This window comes from Rattus norvegicus, chromosome 6 (genome assembly GCF_021556685.1).
Source record: "Rattus norvegicus strain SHRSP/BbbUtx chromosome 6, alternate assembly SHRSP_T2T, whole genome shotgun sequence".
NCBI classification, from domain to species: Eukaryota; Metazoa; Chordata; class Mammalia; order Rodentia; family Muridae; genus Rattus; species Rattus norvegicus.
This window is the reverse complement of record NC_141539.1, coordinates 145,183,377-145,189,161: the sequence shown is the minus strand read 5'-3', so window position 1 is coordinate 145,189,161 and position 5,785 is coordinate 145,183,377. Positions and strand designations below refer to the sequence as shown.

Below are 5,785 nucleotides of genomic sequence, written 5' to 3'. Positions count from 1 at the left end.
CAAAAGAAGCTAATGAGTTTATTCTTTAAACAAATGAAAGACCCGGAGACGGAAGTAGAAAGACTACTAAATACCAGCCATTTTACACTTTCATTTGTCCAAAAGTACTGATGAAAGACCACAGGCCGGAAGTTGTTTTGGCCCTGGATATATCAAAGTGGGAAAAAACAGACCAAAACTCTGGGTCCTGGCCATTCTTTGTTATTTGGTCTCAAACCATTTATTTCTCCCCACCGGAAAGTGGCCATCCTTACCGATGGATAAACACAGAATGCTGCGTGCAGCAAGGCTCGAAGAACAGCGGTGCAGGTAAGTGAGGCCAGGGCTCAAGCGAAGGTGGAACCGTTCCAGCCCATGTTGGCTGCGTTCACATCCTAATAGTTGATGTAGACCTGCCTGGGCTGATGTGCAGGCGATCGGACAGCAGACCGCAAAGCAACTTGCAGTAGTTGTGGTTCTGGGTGCCACCGATCTTGACGGTGCTGTGCAGGCTGCAGAGGATGCAGGGGTCGTTCGTGCCGCTGAAAGTCCTGAGCTAGACCGGGACCACGTGCACTGCAATGTACTGTGCCGGCTTGCCTGTGGCCTGTGCCAGCTGCTGGGTGAGCTCGGAGAGAAACCCTTCTGGCACAGAGGCCCGGGGAACATTGGTGTTGACGATGAACATAGGCATGGTGGTGGAGAGACTGCGAATGAGGACCGTGAGGACAGTGCAAAGCGTGGTGTGACCCAAGTCAGGGACCTGAGTTATGTGACCCAGCTCAGGACCGGTCTTGGTCATTCTTTCCGCATAGCAGGAAAGAATACGATAGAGTAGGGTACCACATATTTCCAAGACAATGAAACCGAAGTAGACCATCACAAACACTGATGTGGGATGGAGACCTGTAGACGAAGGGCTCAAGCAGAGGATAGCTTGATCCAGGAGTCTCCTGGAGCAAGTTTGTCCAAGTAACAAGTCCTAGCTGGCTTGTTTCGAGCCTCTCGAGCATAAGGTGCTCAATGCATGTTCAGTAAGAGCAGTATACTAAGAACCCAGGGACCAAACCACAGGTGTGATTGATTAGCCCTAGAAACCTAGTGAAAATACCGACATGACAAAAAGTGGTTTGAACTAAATAAAACAACAACAACAACAACAACAACAACAAAACAACCATTTAATGCCCCCCCCCCAGAATAAAGTAGCAATGTAAAAGTTAAAATGAACTCATTTTGTCTCTCCTCTCCCTGAGAGCAGATGTCATAAAGCTAACTAATGCAACCGATAGTTGAAGGCTAGGAGTTTGGGGCTAGTTGTGGGCAAGGGGCCTTTTGTCATCCTTAGTCTTCTGTCTCTTCTCTTTTTCAAAAGAAACCCTCTTTTTTTTTTTTACAAACCATGATCTTGTTCTGATTGACAAACAGCAGCCCGTAACCATTTCTTATGGCCAGGGTTTCTAATATAAAACAGCTCTGTATACACATGTACAAACAGGATTTATAACAAAGCTCTGGTAAAAGGTAAATTGTGCCTTGAGTTTTGAGAACTGAAATATCTGCTTCCCCTGCCAGAGCCACGCGGAGCTCATGAATGATGCAGACCCTGGCTTCCAGAGGTGCTATTTCTTCGCAATGCTACTTCTTGAGAGAGACAAATATGAAAAATAAAGCATGTCATTTTACATGATACAGAGTCTCTTTATTGTCACCTTCCTGGCTTTAAAAGTGAATGGGGCGAATCATCAAAAGACATATTGTAGGTGCAAGCCAAGCCTTGGATTCATATATTCTAATGGTGTGCACAATTCAGAGAGTCTCTTTGGAGTCTCTTTCTCTGATTCCTTATCTCTGACCTAGTGACCTGGTAATAACGCACTGAACCATGAAAGGGATGATTTACTTCTGCCTTTGGACTCTTGCAGATCATAATCTTCCTTCAACAGACTCTACAGTGCAAATCTTCAGATAGAGCCCCAGGAACTGAATAGGCCTGGAACTATCATATAGGGTTGTAAAGACAACTTGGACTTTTCAGAGATCACAGTGATTGGGATTGTCTTAGTTACTTCTCTATAGTTGTGACAAAAACATCATAACCAAGGAAGCATAGATACATATATATTAACCTATTACATTTTACACACACACACACACACACACACACACACACACACACACACACTTTAGGCTTACAGTTTCAGAGAGTTAAGAGTCCATGATGGTGAAGCAAGGATATTTTGGTAGGAACAGTTGAGAGCTCACTACAAGTAGGAGTCAGAGAGAGAGAGAGAGAGAGAGAGAGAGAGAGAGAGAGAGAGGCTGAGAGAGAACACTGGAAACCATTTGAATCTTTTGAAACCTCAAGCCTGTCCCCAGTGACTCACCTTCTCCAACAAGGCTACATCCTCTAATCCTTCCCAACTAGGCACCAAGTGTACATGAACCTATGGTGTCCATTTTCGTTCAGACTACCATAGGGATAAATCAAAGAGTTTGCATGCTTATAAACTATCCTTTAAAAGAAAAAAAAAAAACCTCAATGAAAACGTAGTTTGACAACCCTGCCAAACTTACTGGCACAGCTAATAGAGACAACAACAAGTGCTGTCAAGTATGTGAAACACTGGGACCCTGGTACATTGCTGCTGAAAACATCAGAGGGTGCAGCAAAGAATCCAGCAGTCAGGAGGAACCACCAGGAAACCATTAGCCCAGCAGTTCCACCCCTGTTCAGGCTCTGAGGGCCCTGAGAATGTGGACTCCAGCGCACTCCACAAGGTTCATAGCAGCACCATACTCCACCATATTGAAGAATGGTCAATCGCATGTGGCATATCCAGAGTCGTGGGATGATTTCATTGCGCAGGTGAAGGCAGGTACAAGAAGGAAGGATGGGTGGAGAAAAGTTTGGGGGAAGAGGAGCAGACTGGAACGGGAAGGCAGAGAAGCCACAGAGAACATGGAGGCTGACGCTAAGATTCCACTCTGTGTATTTACAGTTTGTTATGAATGTTCTTAAGGGATGGATGTGTACAGGGCTTTGTATGTTTAGGGGCAATTATATCTTATCAATTGGATCACAGGTTATTGTGTTGTGTGTTCTTTCATGTAGCAATTTAAGTTTCAGAGAGTGTGTGGCAGCTAGAGACATGAGGCCACGGAATTGGGACGTGTGTTTCTGGCAAGATATCTGCCAGATATCTTGGGGCACTGCAGTGCCAAACCTAGTGGAGGTTAAAGAAAGCCATGTTTTATAATTTTACAGCCACACGGAGTCACGGAAAAGAATGAAGTAGGATGGAGATATGGGTCAGGGGTAAGAGCACTTGCTGCTTTTGCAGAGGATCCAGGTTTGGTTCTCAGCCTGCACATGCACCTGATGGTTCACAGCTACCGACTACTCCAATTCCAGCTAATCTAATGTCTTCTTCCGGCCCCTGCAAGTGCCAGGTAAGCACACAGTGCACAAACGTACATTCAGGAAGACACTTATCCATAAAATAAAGTGGAACAAAACAAAACAACTGCATACTGTATAACATAGGCAATCATTTAAAATATGGTAAGTAACAAAAGGGCACATGACTCTATTGACAGGAAACATCTGGAGTAGGGAAATCCATAAAAACAAACAAACAAACATCATTCTTGCTTCTCAGGACCAGGAAGTCCTGGGTAAATGAAAAGTGACTGGCAATGGCTATTGGATGCTTTCTAGGGTCATAAACATGGTGTGGCATTAGGTTCTGGTAAAGTGGGTGACGTGACTGTACTTTTAAAAGCCACTGGACTGTACTTTAAAAGAACAAACTTTATGGCTATTGCAATGTGAGTTTTAGTTCAGTGGATTTATTTACCATCAAGGATTTTAAATATTATTAAATATCATGTGACATAAAGGAATAGTGTCAGTTTTCTGCCATGGGGGTCCTGCCGTGGTATGTTTTCAATAGCGTTTATTGAGATGAGCCTAAATGTAGTTTTTCCTAAGATCGATGCTAAGGTAACATGAGACAAAGTGATACATAGTTAAGGGGTTCTGTCTTGTAGATATGGTAGCCATGTTGTCCAAAGCCAACATTAGCTCCATGATCTCAGGAATTTTTGGTAATGTTACTTCCTGTACAGCAGAAATTGTTACAGGATGGCAAGCTCCTGGGGCCATTATAAATGCCGGGAGGAAAATTAAGAGCCAATTCCTGCTGCTGTTCACTTTTGACATTGACTCCAGCATGCTTCCTCCTCTTTAGTAAATCTGGAGCTGGGGTGCATCAGCCACCGGTATTTCACTGAACCCGGAAGTATTTTCCTCCCTTAATGCTGTGTAAAATGGAGGAGTACCCACACCCAGCAGGTCTGAGACCTGCAATACAGAAGAAATTCAATGCTCTTAGCAACCACTCTCACTGCCATGTGTGGGCAGCTGTAACTCCTTCTCCTTTGCCTGTAATCCCTCTTGTCACATTTGACCCTCAAGAACATTAATTTATTTATATTACCCTACCTTCTTTCATGGTTTCTTTTCTATTCAAAACCCTTTTACACTTACTTACTTTGCGTGGTGGGGGAGACGGGGGTCATGTGCCATGGTTAACATGTGGATATCAGAGGATATCGGTTCTCTCCTCCCGTGTGAGTCAGTAGGCCTGAATCAGTCTTGGCAACAGGTTTTTTACACAATGATTTTGTCATTGTTTGTTTTTCAATAGGATCCTGCTATGTAGCTCAGACTAGCCTGATATTCGCTGAGTGCCCCAGGCTAGTTTTGAACTCATGATTCTTTTAACTTCTGCCTCCTAATTTCTGGGATTACAAGTGTACTAACCACACGTGGCATTCCTCTTCCCTATTTCTTCTGGTTCATATTTCCTAGGGCCTTTAATTATTATTGTTTGACACATAATTTAACTCGATATTTTTGACATCTACCAAAGGAGGGTAAAAATAATTCTCCCCAGTTTGTCCCCGGGCCTCAGTGCTGGTCTTGACATTAAGAAAACAGCAGGGAATGTACACACGAAGGATTTATCCACAGGGGGCCTGAAAGATTTGGAGAGAGGCTACAGAGTAGTAAATATTTACTGTGTGAGGAGTCATGCATGCTATAAAATGCTGAAGGAGGAAAGGAAACTGGACCCTGGTACCTGACACAAAAGTCAGCTCACATTGGGTTACAGTCTGACTCTACATCCCGCGCCATAAAGCTTAGAAGAGAACAAAAGTCCCGAGCGTTGGGTATTTTCGATATCACAGCAGAAGCTCAGGCCACAAAAGCCAGAACAATTAAAGAGTAGACAACAAGCACAAAGCTTGGACCCAGCAGAGAAAGAATCAAGGAACGGAAGCGGCAACCTACAACTGGGGTAAGGTTTGCAAATGACACTCTTGCTAAGGCATTAATATCCAAAACTGAGTCAGATTTTCACCCAATAAGATTAAGAACATGGCACCCATAGTAGAAAAACAGACCAATAAAAATGGACAAAGCTGTTTTCTTTATTATTATGGCACCAGGGGTGTAGACCATGTGCTAAGAGGTGCCCCCCATCCCATGTATATGGATAGCATAAATTGTACCCTATGGGTTATTAAAAAAAAGAAGAAGAAAAAAAGGAAGAAATGACATGTGTTGGGTATAGTATTGAAAAAATCGCTACGACCTTTACCCGGGACCGAGGCCCGCAGTGCGACTGCTCCCGTCTTTTATTTTGTTCCACCCTGGAACATCTGTCAAGAGCCCCAGTCTGACTTCCTTTTCTACCCACCTTTGCACCGGGAGTGATCGAGCTACCAGCCCACTCCC

General features: G+C 44.0%; 1 pseudogene; it reads right to left on the bottom strand.

Moving 5' to 3' along the window:
• Nucleotides 1–326: 326 nt before the first annotated feature.
• Nucleotides 327–673, bottom strand: Mif-ps10 (macrophage migration inhibitory factor, pseudogene 10; annotated as a pseudogene).
• Between the last annotated feature and the right edge of the window lie 5,112 nt (nucleotides 674–5,785).